General features: G+C 41.0%; 1 pseudogene; it reads right to left on the reverse strand.

Annotated features, from left to right (window-relative positions):
- Positions 1-239: 239 nt before the first annotated feature.
- On the reverse strand, positions 240-15,038 carry LOC147608378 (uncharacterized; annotated as a pseudogene).
- Positions 15,039-18,067: the final 3,029 nt, after the last annotated feature.

Consider the following 18,067-nt stretch of genomic DNA (forward strand, 5'->3'; position numbering starts at 1 on the left):
ATTTATAAAGTTTACATCCAAGCATCTAATCCCACTAATTTGTCCTTGATTCACTCCACCTCTTTTGCTTGATTCTCTTCACCTCTTCACTTTTCCTAGAATATCTCCACACTTCCTAAATCTTCTCATACTACCCTTTATTCTCTCCCAGTAGATTCTTCTCACCTTTTCACAGGTTCTTTCACATTTACACATTCTCTTTTACAGCCTCTTGCTAAGGGCTTGTTCCCGCACACATCCTATTCACTTGAATATTTCAACATGTACCATGCCCAATCATCTTCTTTTTCTTCATGCACTTTGGCGATTCTGTTAAGGGGAACCCTATTGTAGCAATCCACTGGTTTCACTTGCATTATGAGGGACATGGCTTTACAAGCTTTCTCAATCACCTTATCTTTGATATTGTCATATTCAGCCCCATTGGAATTGTAAGAGCTCTTCTTCAACATTGCGTCCAAGGGCATCTTCTTGAAGTTGTGAGAGTGGATCTTTATTGGTGGTGGTAACTGTAAGGCTTCCCATATCAATTCCTCTGAGAGTAGGACTTGTGTTGTGGTTCCATCTACTTTGATCACATTCCCTCTCTTTGTGGCCTTGTCATAGGATTTAAGGTACTCCGCACACAATTCTGGATTGAATGTACGGGGGAGGCACTCTACCATTCTTCTTAGGCCAACTTTTTCTAGTTTGTCTTTAACTTTCGATTCATCCAAGATCTACAAGAACTCCGAGCTATGGTACTACAGAGCTATCTTCCCATGGGTAGTATGGACATCCTTGTTTATGATTAATCCATGGAATGCTTGTGCATACTGTCCCAAATAGCTGAGTTTTGGGCCACGCATTGGTCTTGTGTGCTTTTACCGCACGAGTCGGAGCTGGGGACTTGTCGAACACCATATGCGAGCCACGAATGGCTACAACCATACAACCAGAACCTAGTAAGCTCAAACAAAAAGCAAAGGTGTGTCACTCACTGCTCAATCGCCGCCGTGAAGGATTCTCGCGTCGCAGTGAAGAAGGAGCCGCCGTCGCCGCTCTACCGCCTTGCCGCCGCCGTGCCGCCACACAGTGCTCGATCACTCTCTCTCTCTCTCTCTCACATACGCAGGAGAAGGGGAACAAGAACATAAGGCAAGAGCACACTTTGTATTCAACACCTAGAGAATGAGAGTTTTAGGGTTACATTTGATTCTTATAGGTGACTTGGCCGTTCACACATGGACGCCCATACATGGCCGGTCGATCCTAACCCTTATCCTACTGATATTCAAGGTGCACCTCTCATCGATGATCACCCAATCCCTTTATCCTTTACATATGGTGCTGACAAGCCCGACCCATGACTTAGAATACTTAAATTAATTACATGACGTAAAACATAGTACGTCTCAATGTCTGTCATAGGTTTAGGATGTCCGTCATAGGTTAACATGCCCCCTTTCCTGATGTAGATTCCGTCCTCGGAATCTATGGCATGGTAAGCTCGATAGGGTTTGTTGTGGTAGACCGTCTGCAAAACAGGGAAGTAGAGTGAAAGTATGCTGAAATTCAAAAGATATAAAGTGTAATAAATTCAAGCATATTAGACCACAATGGATGTTGCTATGAGAACTTAGTTTAAGGGGTCACATGAATGAGCTAGTGTAGCAAATTAAGAGGAGTTTAAAATTATTGAAAGTAACTCAAGAGTTAGCAAGGTGTCAAAGGTTAATCAAGGTTTATAACTGGCCTAAGTCAGGGAAAATAACCAAGCTTAATAAATAAATAGATGACCACAACGTGTTTACTCTAAGAACAAGTTAGCACCACGAGCCTAGGGATACAAGAAACATCAGAGTTACAAGAGCCTTTTGCCTTTATTTCTTTATGCACGTGACAATTTTTACACACAATGGCGACCTCCCTAAGGCAAAACTAACATCGATCCTGGTACCATGTTTAACACAAGGCATTCTCCAGGAATCTATTAGTTCTCCTTAGGCAAGGCTACCCCCTACCAACCCAGGGCATCGATCTGGAGTAGAATACTCCTTGCCTACTAAATGTCAATAAGGCAATAGGGGGCTAACATTAGAGCACATAATAGACTTGCATTGCCATTTATTGTAGGCTTTTTTTTAAAATTAATTTATTTCTTTTGATTTTCACTCCTGAACTATAATGTGTTCTTACATCCTTTCGACTAAGGGGTAAAAGCTATGTTTTTGAGGTCAACACACACATGGCCAGGTGTCAAACATTAAGATGGTTTGACCCTAGACCTAAGACAATCGTATTCCAGGGTTAACTAAAGACTGCATGCATTCTCAAGAATATATCCAATAAGGTTAAACTCATTAAGGATTTACACTAACACGTCAGGCAACTTTAAAAACTAAGTAGTGCTTTGACAAGTTCCATGTGGTCATGCAATATAGTTCATGTAATTAATTGAACAGTAAAAACAAAAGAGAGTGGGCATGGAAGAATCACACCTGAAATTGGAGATCTCCTTGATTTGATAAGACAGCTTGCAATTGGATGTAGATATATTTTGATAAACATTGCGGTAGTCTCAGGACTTGGAACGAACCCACCTCAAACTTTTCAACTTGTACAATCAACTAACAAGCACTATACCTTGAGAGGCACATCAGTGTGAAAAATTAAAGACTCGTTTAAGGAATCCAAACTAGAAAAAACTTGAAAACACTAACCCACCTACCAGTCACCACACTACTACTGAGGATATGGTAAGAGGATGTTGTAGAGTCCTGGCTCTAACCCTAAGGCTAAGCCTCTATCCGCATCATCCAAATAAATAAAGTCAGCCTCAGTAGTGCCTTGAGTTTCATCCGTCCATTCATCGTCTCGTCAGATATATCGTTTTCGTTTTTCCATCCACATAAACTCATCAAGAATGTAACCATGCGAGGATAGTCATCTTGTGGAAAAGGAAAGTCTTGGGCTATCGGGGATATGTCCTCTACGGAGTAAGGGTCAGTCATGGTCAATAGGCGTATTAGTCAGTCTAATTCCTCAACATTCTCCTCTCTGGCTATTACATCTATATGATCCAATTCGGTTTTAATTACAGGATAGCACATGTGAAATATCTGAGAAAGGTACAGATGATACCTCTCACCAAAGGTGGGAGTGGATGAACTGTGTGATGATCGTGCATCTGCCATATCTGCAAACATAGATATAGCATCAGTAGGTTATTGACAGGTCAATCTAGTTCTTGATTGTATATGGATATTTCTCCTCTTAATATGCTCTTGCTCTTTTTACTATTTTTTATTTTTCTTTTCTTTTCTTTTCTTTTCTTTGTGTGAAGCTATATATATACATCCCCTTGAATTTGGCAATTACATGGTCAGGGGAGAAGGTTAGGGAGGAAGCAATAGAATGTCGAGCGTGAGTACATGCTCCCCCTTTCCTTGGGTAGATCATATTTTTTGCAATGATGTTGCAGCCTCTTGGAACCAATTTGTCCAGCGGGTCATAGGTGGTGATGTGGGCAGATAGCTTTTTATGACCCTTGTGGCCACATCAAATTGCAGAGATGGTAGTGTACGCTCCCATGAACGAATGGAGGAAATGGTTTCCGACGATACTTTTACAAAGGGAGACATAGACTCATTGGTCTCTTGTTGGGTGTTGACAAGAGTAGGTGTAGAGCATGAAGAAACTTCTATATCAACGTTTGCCTGGCATGAGGAGCTAGAAGCTTCATGTGGCTCCTCCCTTCCTGAGCTAGACGGTATTGATCGATATCGTTTGGGAATCCAAACTAGCTCTGGAAGAAGTGGTGCAGAGCACTCTGTTACCTTTCCCTTACCACGGTCTTGAATTGGGGTGGCAACATTTGGTTTGCAAGGTTTTACAGGTGATGTAGAGGGATTCAGCTTATGCTTAGGGACCCAAATCTGGTCATTCCCCTCGTAGTACCCTTGGGCTACTAATAATTTTTTAGGGATCCGTCGTGATGTTACATTGCCCTTTCTCGGGTTGGTAGCTGCTTTCCTTCTACAAGGCTTCTTAACTGAATGAGATTGAGCAGGGGAAGTAGCTGTTAATGAAGCTTTTGGGACCCATTTGTATGTACTCTTTGGCATAGTAAGCAAAGCCTTGGAGATGACACTGCCTGTTTTTACTTTTGGCATTGAAGCGTTAGAGGGGTGGCAAATAATCAAAGATGGTTTTTCCACTGGACTTTGTGATTTTTCGTTATCTAGCATTTTGTCCAGAGTTGATAACTTAGGTGCGGGATTTTGAGCTGTCAGACCGAGAGCGGGTTCTTGCGTTGTAACTCGCCTGGTTGCCCAATCAATATTGCACTTGGTGGCTAGCATCCATTTGCGCCCTAAGTTTACAGTCCCCTCCATGGTACCAGCATAACCAAAAAGCTTTGAATTATGGTCCCCTTGTCATAGGTAACCGGAGTGTGCAGAATTCCTGAGATAGGGGTTTTCTTCTTGTTGATTCCTTTAGCTTGGATAGCACTCTTGGGATAAAGGTGGTTTGCCAAGTTGACACCACACACCATATGATAGCAAATTGTGTTGAGCTCCTGTATCCAACAATGCATTATAAAGCACCTCCCTGTAAGGACTCTGTAACTCAATTGGGTATCTTAGAGGTGGACAGATTCCAATGAATCCTCCTCTGCCTCCTCGAAAAATGCTTGCATAATCCCCAAGTTAGCTTCTCGTCGGTGCCTAGCATGCTGTTGATGTTCTTTAGCTTCAATTCTTGCTTGTATCTTCTTAAGCTCAGCTTGTTCTTTATCTGCCTTCTTCTGATGGATTGCATGTAACTCTTCTTGGCTCAGGGGGTCATAGTATCTTTTGAATTTACTCCCATTAAGGAATCCAATAGTTTCAACTCCGTCGAGAGTCTCCACTCGGATGGTACCTTGCGGGGTAATTTCACATACTCTATACGGTCCCTTACCAGCATATTTGAGCTTCTTCTTTTCGTTACGCACTCCATACATCAGGACCTTATCCCCAACCTTGATGTCCTTGTCTTTCAGGTGGCGATCAAACCATTTTTTCCTTCTATCCTTCTCCACAAGGGCATTGTACACAGCCAATTGTCTTTCTTCGTTTAGCCGCTCAAGGATATACAGACGCTCTACTAAGGGATTACCATCCCAACCCTCTTGAGTAGCAACACGAAGACTAGGAATGACGAATTCCCATGGCATGACTACTTCTTGGCCGTATACCATTTTGAATGGTGTTGCTTTACGTGTTGCTTTCGCTTTAGCCCATTTGGTCATATAGTCAGTGGCCACAATAATATAGCAAGATTGTGTGTTGCGGGCCGCTGGGCTAATTGGACCTACAAAGTCTAAACCCCACTTTTCAAATGGTTGGTTTACTTTGATTGGATGTAGGGGCATCTGATCCTTCCTCTGGGGTTTCTTGTATCGTTGGCATTCATCGCAACCTTTCACAAAGAGTGATGCATCTTGGAACATAGTGGGCCACCAATACCCCGATTGTAAGATCTTTCATGCAGTTAAGTCTCCTGAGAAGTGACCACCGGCTATGCCCATATGTGCCTCTTGCAAAATGTATAGATACTCATCCTCGCGGGCGGGCACAACGCCTACGAACGTCATCCTTTCCTCTTTATAAAGAGTCCTGGCTATCAGGCAATAGGGTTTGCATTCCTTGATCAGCTTTCGAGCTAGATCTTTACGAAGCTCCTTGGGTGGAAAGCCATTAACCAAAAAGTTAACAATCTTCTCACTCCATTCAGACATTGTCTCCACCATGAATAGGGAAGTGTCAGGTAAGTCATCATCGACTCCCGTAGGAGCCTCACCATTAGGTATGCGAGACAAATGATCAGCCATGACATGTTTTTTGCCAGGTCTCACAACAACAGTGAAACCAAACTCAAGGAGAATCAATAACCATTGTGTGATTCTTCCTGTGGAGCATGGTTTGTTTACCAGATACAATAATGCTTGATGATCCACATAGAAAACAAACTTGGTGGCAAGGAGGTAATAACGAAATTTCCTTACTGCATATATCATTGCCAACCCTTCTCGCTCCGTAGTGGTGTATTTCATCTCAGCATCATTCAACTAGCGACTGGCAAAGCTAATGGGGTAGTCTAGTTTGTGTTCTCCAGGTTGAGTTAACACACACCCAATAGCAAAGTTTGATGCATCAATATGCACATGGAAGATTAAATCCCAGTTAGGCATTCGCAAGATTGGAGCACTCGCCAAGGCCTTCTTTAATAACTCATAGGCACGGTCACAATCTTCGGTCCAAATAAACTCGATGAGAAGCTTATACAATGGTTGAGCTATCTCCGCGAAGAATAGAATAAATCTTCGATAATAACCAACATGGCCCATAAAGCGTTGGACTCCCTTATAGTTGGTGGGTGGGGGCAATTCCAGAATGACCTTGATTTTACTCTCGTCAGTGGAAATCCCATTTTTGGACACTATATGCCCTAAGATAACTCCGTGTTTAACCTAGAATTGGCATTTGAAAGGATTCAATGAGATGCGATATAATCTACACCTTTCAAATATTTTTCGTAAACACATCAAGTGCTCGTCCCAAGAGGAAGGAATGAACACAAAGATCATCTAAGAAAGCTTCCCAAAAGTCTCTTAGATATTCCTTAAAGGCTGTGTTAATCAATCGTTGGAATGTTGCAGGTGCATTGGTCAAGCCAAAGGCCATGACACGAAAAGCAAACACTCCAAACTCCGTGATAAATGTTGTTTTAGCTTGGTCCTCTACTGCAATTGTGATCTGATTGTAACCAGAGTACCAATCTAAAAAGCTGTATGCCTCCTTGCCTGCAACTCTTTCAAGCACATGTTTAGAATACGGCAAGGGGTAATGATCCCTTCTGGTGGCTGCATTGACCTTTTTGAGATCAACACACACTCTGAGTTTCCCATTCTTCTTTGGTACGATGACTATCGGAGAAACCCATTCTGAGTGCTCAATAGGGTATATGAATCCACATTTTACAAGCTTTTCAATTTCCTCCTGTATAATCTTTGCGTACTTAGGATTCATTGGGTAGGGACGTTACCGGACTGGTTTAGCAGTGCTAATCATTGGAATCGTGTGTTGCACCACCGAGGGTTGAACACCCTTCATATCGTGATATGTGCAAGCAAATATGTCTTTGAATTCCTTAAGAAGCTTCTTGAGTGTAGCTTCCTCCGTCTGGGTGAGTCTGGGTTAGACTCCTCACCTGGATCTGCTAGTTCTATCTCCTTAACTACCACTGGGCCATCGTAGACACCGCTACTCCCATTGGTAGGCGTTCGTTGGGCTTTTGTGTAGACCACTTTATGTTCCCCTGTGGTAAATGATTTGAAATGCTCGGGTGCGGGGTGTAAGTCTACCGGTTCTTGTTGTGCCAGGTTTTTTTCTTTTAATTCCGCATCCTTTTGTTGCTGAGCTAACTCTTGGTTTTGCCGCCTTCTGGCAGTACGACTTAGTTTCGGTTTCTCTTCGATTTCTAATTGGGCGACGTCATGAGGTTGCGGAATACACCACATGACACTTTGGAGGTATTGTCCCCAATTATCTGCTAACTTCCGATGAGCGTCAATAGCTCCTACATAACTAAGCCATTCTGCCATGGATCTCTCTTTGTTTATTGCAGTTCGTACATTAGCTCGATAGCGTTGTCGCTTATGTCTTGTTTTCTTCTTACCAAGTTTTTGATTTTTGTTTCTGTCAAATTCGGACTCACTTGGTCGATCTTCACGTGTGTCCCCCTCACTTTCGGACGAACTGCAGGAGGTCACCGTCCTAGACCTTGAGCACCTTGCTTCCACACTTGGGTGAGTATTTGATTCATTCCCCCCATCAGGCTCAGAGTTAGTTTCTTCTTGAGATTCAGACGATTGAGAGTTGCATTGGTCAGAGTCTTCGCTACTATCAGTGTCAAGGGAGTTTGCCACTTTCTTGCCATCAGGAGTCAAGTGCATAACACCTATTATGTTTATTGGCACTAACGGTGGCATATCTTGCCCCTCAGGCATTACCCAACTTGTGCCTCTATTTCCCCATGTGTCTATGGTTTCCGCTAGGTGTACCCAATCCACATTATCCGACTCAGTCATACCCGGTGGGACATCCATATAAGGAGAATCTTTCCCATCATCAGTCTCTTTTTAGCATGTATAGCAATACCTTAATGGGGCGGAGTGAATAGTGGTATCCGATCGATTATCGATGATAACCTTGCTTCCTAAAGGATGTGCGCGACCATTCTCAAGATCAACTTGAATGACAGAGTCCTATAATTGTAGGTAGACATGGTTTTTCGACCAGTCATGCACCATTTGTGCTTCCCTCATGAAAGGACGTCCTAAGATCATTTGATATGTCATAGGATGCTTGGAGAAATCCATTACAATGAAGGTATGTCTTACTTTGTATCCCAGAATCTTGATCTTAAGGTCCCTTAATATTCCAATAGGTTTAGCAATAGTTTCATTTGCCATCTTAACCACTATGTTTGTGACTTCAAGGGGAGGTCTTCCCATAGACTCCCAATAGTTTTTAGTCACAATGCTCACTCCAGCACCACCATCGAGGATTCCCTTTAGAGTTAATCCCTTGGTAGTAATGGGAAGAGTTGCATTAGATTCGTCATCTTCAAAGTACTATCCCAACTTGTTAACAGGTATTTCAACGATCGAGTCTTCATCTAGGTTGGGTTGTAGATCCCAATGTTCACCTTCCTCTTGAAGCATGTCGGGTCTATCCATATTTGCAAATTGTGGTAACCGCGCCTTAGTTCTCCATTGAGAAATGCCCGAAGAGATAAGAATAGCTCAGGATCTCCGTATAACTTGGATATGATCATGGTTCTGATTTCAGAGGACATGAAATCCATTAGCTTGGATACATTCAACGGTACTTTTCAAGATATCGTCCCTTGACTAGGGATTGGTGAAGATGGAATCACTTCTTCTTCGATGGGGTCAAGCATTCCCTGACTAAACATTCTTTCAAGCAAGAAGGGTGGTTGCCCACTTCTTGATGTCCTATCCTCACTTTCTTTCCGAATGATACTAGGTATACCTAACGGTTTATGGTTCCTGTGAGGCTGAACTTGCGTAGGAAACACTGTGTCTAGAATTTGGATTTTTCTAGGGTTTGGCTCCAGTTCTCTTTGTGTTTCTTCCACCAAACCCCTTAAGTGTTGCACTTGTTCAATCTCGTCAACTGGGTTTGGGTAAGTTTCAATCTTTTTCTTGAGGGCTTTTGGCCCACGTGGCTTGTCTTGGGGGGAGTCTCAGTCAGTTTGGGTGGCCGAGAGGGCATTAGCTGACTTGGTTGTGGGACCGAGGAAGTTTCCTTCTGTTTTTTCTTATTTATGTATTCGCTTGATTCTCCTTTGTTGAGCTCCCGAGGGGGTTTCTCCCTTAAGGTAGTGGCTTTGGTCCCCATGGTTTCTATTGAATCTGAGAATCATCTTCAGGATCATTCATATACACGGGGTCGTCTCCTGTCCCTATGTTAGTCTTTGAACTAGGCTTGGAGCTCGTGGCATTAAGCGATCTCTTCCACCGCATTTTCTTTTTCTTTGCTTGAGCAATTGATGCAGTATCCCTCTCTTCAAGAATGTAGTTTTGATTTTGAAGCATTGACCGTGTAACTATATTCGCGGGTACAACAGGTGTGGTTCCTCATGCCTGGTTGGTGACCTCAACCAAATTCAATGGCGTAATCTTGGGTGCACTAGGATTATGTGGACATTGAGCAATCAAATGATCTATGCCACAACGATTATATGTAAGTACCGGCATTCCCGATGTGCTCCCTTGATTTGGTTGCATTTGAGTAGCGATCTTCTGTAGCCTATTAGGGCACTCCGCTACACAATGCAGTCCACCACAATCGTAGCATTGAAGAGGGGGTCTCCTTGCCAAGGTATTAAGGTTTTGCCCTCTTGTGGCAAGGGCAGCTGCTTGATATACGGGCTTGACTTGCCTGAAATGATCCTCCATGTAGTACTGGGGAGTCATTTCAAACGTATCAATCCCATATTGAAGAGTGGGGTCTATCTCCTCCTCATAATCCCCACACGCACTATGTGACTCACAACCCATCTGGTCTATAGGGGTAATCCTTGGATGTGGAGGTTGTGGTCCTAGCAGTGTGGCGGTGGTAACGGCATAGAGTGGACTACATTCGGGTTCCTTGGAACTATGTGCTGTGAGCGGTTGCTCGACCGGTGGTGCAAGCATCAATGCGGGTACTTGCGGTGTGTTTGACCAGGCTAGTGGTGCCTGATTTGCCAACATACACTTAAGTACTAGGCAATCCTTAGATTGATGGCCATACTTACCACATGCATTGCAATTTCCATTGAATATGACTCTGAATGTGGGACATTCACTCGTACTATGTGGTCCTAAGCAAACCGAACACCATTGCTGCTCTCTTCTTGGGTACATATGGCTATTTTGAGGAGCTCGATTATCCCTAAAGTATTCTTGGGGAGCCTTAGTAAGGTCAGTCACAGACATTTCGGATATCTTGGGCTCGTTGGCAATAGGTTTTACCATCATTGGCTCGTGCCCAGATACATTAGGGCCAAAAACGGCTAGAAAAGGGTTGTTTGTTAATCTAAGGATTAAGAAATTATCCAATTGTGAATTGACACGTATACAAAAGTATGGCATTCTTGTCTCCTCTAAATGTCTTCTCAACGGTTCTATTTTAGTGGCGAACGGCTAAAACGGCTTAATTTAGACGTTTACGATGGCTAACATGAAAGTTTGGGTCCAAAATAGTGACATCTTGTTCCATTTTATATTTCAAAAAATCAAGCAGAAAGATACGAAATCTTCTCTTTTCAGGCTTTGAAAACAACGCTATTAATGACAAATTTTTTCAAACGTCTACTTTCCACCTTCCCTCCATTTTGGTATGGCTCATTCCCTTTTCCACCTTCCTTCCATTTTGGCATATGGCTTATTCTCCTTTCTTTGCATTTTCAAAAGACTCACTATTTTTCTCTCATCTATGAGCTTTTATGGCGTCCTCACGTCGTCCTTCTCATAATATAACTTCTTGTGATTTTCATAACACCAGAGAGGATGGTGTTTGGAAACCCATGTGTTTTCGTGTGAATGATTGGGTAACAATGCTTCCCTCTTGCAAAGGTGCCCACAGGGTGAAAAGAACCAAGTGAAATGAAGTGAAATCCCATTGGAAAGGTCGTGTTCTTGCCTTCAAAGTGACCGACAATGGCTGGCTTGCAAAAGTTCAACATGTCTACATGGCCAAAGACATGGTGTTGAACTTGGATGAACATCCAATTCTCCATTCTTACTATAATTTAACAAAACTTTATCTATTTGATACAACACAATATTTCTCCTTCTGATATATTTGTTGTTTGTTTAATTTCAGTTATCTTTCCATCAACAGTTGTGGAGTGGCAGCCTGTTGAGAGCTTAAGTGGCACATTCAAAGCAATTCACAAGGGGATTATAGATGTAATGTATGCAGACAAACCACCTTCATTTTACAAATCAGTGGATATTTGTGTATTTTGCAGAATACAGGGTTCCATCAAGAGAAGGTGCTCATGGAGAATTATATGACATACCTATTCCCACATTAATGTCACTCGAATGGGAAGTTTGTGATCCAAATACCATAACAAGCTTCAAATCCAAAATCAAAGATGATATTCTTAAAGCTATGTCTCCTGGAAGGATTTCAAGAAGGATAAAAATTCAATGGTTCTTGCCTATACATGTCTTTGTGGCATGTTTCAATAATGGAATTGGAGAGGACAAGAACGATGTGGCTTAATAGAAGACTATCTACTACGACTGATCTGGACACTGTACTTGGAGAAGGATGGAGTACCAAGGAAACTTTTCATATTGGTGACAATATCAGTTGTAGAGTAAGCCCAAATTCTATGTCTATGTCATACCAACTATGTCATCAATCCCTAGTTTTGGGCTATGACTATAGGAGATGGAAAAGCAAGCTTGGTATTTGGGTCCCTTTGGATTCTGAAGAGAATTGTCTAGAGTTTGAATTTAACATCATAGTCCATCCATTCATAGATCCTAGGAACCTTATAGTAATATCAAATTGGAGACTACAACATGTAAGAGAGTCGCTTGAGTTTCTAGAGACGAAACATCACCTGAATATAGATTCAAAGTAGATGATATTGTTATCGATACAAGGATGGAGAGTGTAACCTCATGCATCACATGTCTTCCCCCAAAAAAAAGTTGTATTTGAGCCACTTGCAAGGGCAAGTTTGTTAAGCTGAAAAGGATTTCTCCAATAATGTAATCAATATATTCTGCTAAATTTCGTCTTGACTTCTTCACAAAAATGGTCAACATATTGTTCGCAACACAAAACAAGGTTTAACAGTTGAATATCAAATTGTTGATACTGAATTTAAGTACAGAATATAGTCCCAAAAAGGGTGTGTTCATATGGACAAAATGAACAAAACAAAAGCCAATTTGTGGAATCACTCAACAAAATCAACTTTTCTTTTGGCATGGGATGACCCTGGATCTTTAGAGAATCTTTCTCTCTTCTGTTTGCTTTGATCAAATTTGGCTGTTTGAGGTTCAAGTTCCGGTGTTTTGAGCTCTTGAGGTGTTGGAAAGGAAGACTTTGCAGTGGATTCCTCAACTGGTGGTAAGTTGGGCTCTTCTCTGAGATCTTTAGGTGTTGGCGAGGGAGATTTGGCAGTGGGGTCTGGTTTTGGAGAAGGTTCTTTGGAGGTTGGCTTTGGAGACTTGGCAGTCTTCTTGGGGAACATGAAAAAGAAATTGAATGGAGAGTCAACATTTGCCCTCTTACTTTCTTTGTTGGATGAACGACGCTTCTGAATTTTAAATTTCACTGGTGAGTGAAACGGAAGACCTTTAGTAGCACTCTTCTCTTTGACAGGGGTCTTCTCTTTGACAGGGGTCTTGTCTTTGATTGGGGTTTTCTCTTTGACAGGGGTCTTCTCTTTGATAGGATTCTTCTCTTGAGTTGGTGAAGAGCTCTTCTCTTTAGCAGGAGGGCTAGGGCTCTTCTCTTTAGCAGGAGGGCTAGGGCTCTTCTCTTTAGCAGGAGGGCTAGGGCTCTTCTCTGTAGCCTGAGGGCTCTTCCCTTTAGAATGGGTCTTCTCTTTAGTAGTGCTCTTTTTTCCCTTGGAAGATCTGCTCTTAGTAGGGCTCTTCTTTCTTTCCTTCTTCTCTTTGGCAAAGGTCTTTTTGTTTTTGGATGAGCCATCCTTGACATGGCTTTTCTTCTCCTCCTTTTTTCTTTTCTTTGAAGTTGTACCCTTGGCTCCTTTCTCGGGTGGAAAGGGGGAATCAGGATCAACTGGATTGATAGATCTTTCCAAAACCATAGACACTGCCTTCTCCCTTACCCAACTTACCCAAGAATCTGGATATTCATGCAACTAAGGCAAAAGAAAATGATAAAATTTCTTAATATGAGAAAGTCACTAAATGTATTGACCCTATCAATCAATGCTATCATTACATGAACTTACAGTAAGTGTTGTCATTCTAAATCTTGACTCAAGATATCTCCAAGCATTAGCAAGCACCATCCATCCACAAGATGTTGAGTCTTTCTGCAAAGGAACTTTCTGATTGTAGTACTTAAAATCTTCAAGTTTGTAGTCTTCATAGGTGGAACCTAGGAAACTCAAGATAAGTTTGGCAGCACTGCAAGCATAAAATATTGAGGGTCAACCAAACAATTGAAAACTTACAAAATATTGCTATAGAACATAAACCATGGTAAAGTTGATTCTTACATTTTACTTCTCCCATGAATGGATGCTAAAGAATTCATAAAGATTACATCTCTATCCAATAGATTGAAGATAATAAGACTCCAATGGCCTCTGTGATAAGATGAATACTGCAATTAGTTGTGAATATTGTAATGATGGACAAAAGATAATTGAGTGTGAGTCTTACACTTCAACATAAGGGTATACAATGTAATTGCATGTCAGCATATCAAAGTTTTTTAGAAAACTTGCAAGATCCCCTTGCCTATTGAAAAGGCACTGTGTAACAAGGGGATCAAGAATGGTCACTTGCATAGCCATTGAGTCAGGAAGATCCCTCATAAGACATCTGGAGACATAAACAAAACATATCAATAAAATATGGAATCTGAGAAATTCATCAAGAAAGCAAAAGGAAATCCACACAAACCTCAGACAGATAAAGAGGACTGTGCCACATATCTCAATATTGTGATTCACAAGCATACTTGTGTCTTCAGGGGCAATGTCACAATAAACCTCATCCTCTCCATGCGTGGAGACATCTACTACCATTTGACCTGTAACATTCTGATAAAGTTCTGAATTGGATGCATGAAGAATTTTAGCTTGCTGAGAAAGAATGGCATCCTCTGTAATCTTCTCCTGCTCTCTCTCTTTCTCCACTTCTTCTTTAATATCGTGAGCTTTTTTGTACTATAAGTATGCGAAACATCTTCAATAACAATTGATTGTTTGGGTTGTCTTGCTGGAGAAATATTTAGAATTTCAAAAGCCCTCATATCTTAACTTGGAATGGGTTCCAAAGCTTTGTCAAACTTGTATCTAAGTCTGGACACAAGCACAAAATCTTTGCTCATGAGAGTGATCCTATGAGCAAATGCAGCAGCAATGTATCCATCATTCATAAAGTCGATCAAAAAATCCTCAGCAGCCTCTTGAAGACACATAAGGGCCTGTGACTCCCATCGGACTTTATCAAGATTTGTGTTTCTCATTCTGCCAATTAACCTTTCTGATATGTCCCTGACAACCCGCATAAATGGCAATCAAGGGATGAGAAGATTAGTAGATTTCTGTGCCGCTCTGATCTCTCTTAGTGACTTCACTTGATAGTTTAATCTCTTTCTTGCTGTTGCCCTAGCACGAGGCTTTGGAGGAGGCTTTTCTTGTTTTTCATTGACAACTGGCTTTTTGGAAGATCCTGGTTTGTCTTGAGCTTTTTTAGTCTCCAACACCTTCATGTAGACGACATAGGTGATTTCATTGTGGAATGGAATTTGAGTGCCGACCTCAAGGCGTTGAAGTGTATGTTTGGTGTATGTGGAGGAGCAAATACCAAATATCCATGTCTTTATAGCATGGCAAGCACAGGGACAAGAGAATGGCTTGCAAAAAATGAGATTGGAAAACCACCATCCAGAAATAATGTGAATGTTGTCGATTATCCAACTTCTGTTAAAATTTGGGATCCAATTCTACCAATACATTTAAAAATGTGCATATATGTACATTGCATGCAGAGATAAGAATCTTGGACAAATTGCTCTGACTTCATCTGGACTATGCATATTCTATTAAGCCGACTAAACTTGCAGATGAGTGCATAGAAAAATGCGAAGCCTTGCTCTCTCAAATGGGTTTCCATGGTGGCGAAGTGCATCTTAAAAAAGATCCTGTTCTTTCTAGAGGTACAGGTGATGTTCTGCAAGATGTTTCAATGGGAGGAGCAAAAGCAAGAAGATTTTTGAGCAACCATGACACCAAACAAGTCAATGCAATGTGGAACTGCTGGAAACATCAATGTGTCATTACCACAAATGTCAAAAGTAGACCAGATGTAGCCAACAAACGTATGGAAGTTTGGAAAAAACTCAATAATTTTTTCAAAGTCCTAAGACAACAAGTTGGTTCAAATACTTATGCAGATGATTTCAAAAAAGCAATAAAGCTTTTAATAAAAGCTATCATAGATGCCTGGGGAGAAAAAGACATAACTTATTACTTGGTGAGTGTTCAGACTTATCAAAACAGTTAAAATCAAAGTGTAATTTCTTAAATTTACTAACAAAGAATTGTCTTTGTAGCATATTCTTTACTTGCATGGACCATATTTTGCTACAGAAGGACCCCTTGCACATGGAACACACAAGGAATGGAAAAGTCTCACTATCAAGCGAGAACTTCCTTTTTCAGATGTACCAGAAGAGGAGGTGGTCAAAGAAGAAGCAATGCACTTAAAGAATTATTCAATTGGTTCTACAGGAGGCAATTACAAACGATGAGATCAAAGAACTAGCAATTTGAAACTACACAAACACCTCAAGATAGAGACTAATGATTTACTAACACATTTGTACCTCTTACAAAATATTTGCTGAATTATAATCAGTCCTTGCAAAATATTGTGTGTACATTAGTTTTTGATTCTCTTGGGACTATTTGGCATGTCACCTCTGTATCTCAAAAATTTTCTCCTTCTATAACCTCCAAGAAGATTGATATCTGACTCCTCAGCTACAGTTACATAGCTAGAGTAGCAAAGAAAGTATCCTGCTCTTGAGGCATTGAAACCTGCAGTATATCCAAAGATTCTAAGAGCAGCAGCTCTCTCTAGAAGCAAGACCTTGTTAGCATTTATTTGAAGGGGAGTGTATCCCATGAACCTTGACAACACCTTCAAGGCAAATATTGGCAACTCAGCATCTTCAGAGAAGTTCATGTGGAATGCACAGAACACAGTCTTATCCAATGTAGGTAAGTAGTGCATGAGAGCAAATGAAGGCCTTCTTGACCTAGTCTCTGTAGCTTTCACTCTGCTGCCTTTAGCTCTTCCTAGAAAATCATCCTTATCAAGCAATTCAATCTGCAAGACAAAAACCTCACTTTAAAAAAATTACAATCACAATAACATTTTGCAAAAGATTAAAAGGAAACTACCTTCTGCAACTCATCCTCACTTACTACTTTGTCTTTCATCAAGTTGCATGAGCCAACTCTTTCTACTTTATCAGAATCTACCTGAAGCTTGAAATCTCTGCCAAAAGACTCTACACCTAACTCAATAAGCCTGTTCTCAAAATCCTCATCTCTAAGGGAAGGTTTCTCCTCATCCACTCTTTTAAGGCACAAGGCAAGTGCATCAGGAGCAGGGATAAATGAGTGGTCAGATGTTTGCAAATCAAGTGCCAAAAACTCTTCCTTTGACTCTACTTCTGTATCAATAAAGTCTTTGGTCACCTCACAAGCTTCTGAAATTGCTGCAATACAGTAGTCTTCCCTGATATTGAAGAGACATTGAAGATAGGACAAAGGAATAAAATCTTTCTCATTGATATAGAAGAAAGGAAGGCTTGGAACAGTAACAGACGATTCATATATGCTTGCTTCCTCTGAGGGCTCTTCAATAACAGTGAAAGCCCTAAATTCAGCAACATCAAGATTTGCACCTTCTTTCTCCTCAGCTTGAACATCAATTTCTTCCTCTTCTAAAATCTCACTTTTCTCTAGCTTTGAGACTGTGGTGACATTTAAGTTTTCTTCCTCCTTCTCTACATCAATTTCTGATTCTTGCTCTTTATCTTGTATTTCTGCTCTCAAAAATAGAAAAAAAAGAAAGGAGACATCTTTGGGGACAAGGTTACAAAGCTTTTTATGAATTGGACAAGAAATGGATGAAGGGCATGTGAAAGAGATTCTATTTGAAAATCTACTGAACCTCTTTGTAACTTTGGCTTTCTCCACTGACAGCTGAGTAAAATCGGTAAGGTGACAAAAATCATTGTCTCCAATATGAAAACAATGAGCTTCAATTGACATTTCAAATTGTTTGTACTCCTCTTCAAGAATGTCATTAAGCTTCATCAAAACATCTGAAAGAACAAACCTTGGATTGAATATCTCCACTGCATCTACGTATACCTTCATGTCATGACCATCTTGCAAAATAGCATTCAAGAGTCTCACTTGGGCTTTCTTCAACAAGTTCATGTCGTCCCTCAACACTTTTACTCATTGTGATATTTGAGAAAAATGCTGGAACAATTCTGAAGAAGGCTTGGAAGTCTTTATATGGCAGAGCCCGAACTAAGCAAAAATAAGTGGTCCAAAAGTTTTGGAATGCTTCTATCGCTTGGTGCGGGCTTTGGCAATTTGAAGGTTCGAAAAAAAAAGAGAGAGTTTTATAAAATAGAGCTTGGAAGTCACTATATGGCAGAGCCTGACTAAGCGAAAATAAGTGGTCCAAAAGTTAAGGAATGCTTCTATCATCTGG

The sequence above is a fragment of the Cibotium barometz genome, chromosome 53 (genome assembly GCF_041138505.1).
Source record: "Cibotium barometz isolate CiBa-2024 chromosome 53, ASM4113850v1, whole genome shotgun sequence".
NCBI lineage: Eukaryota > Viridiplantae > Streptophyta > Polypodiopsida > Cyatheales > Cibotiaceae > Cibotium > Cibotium barometz.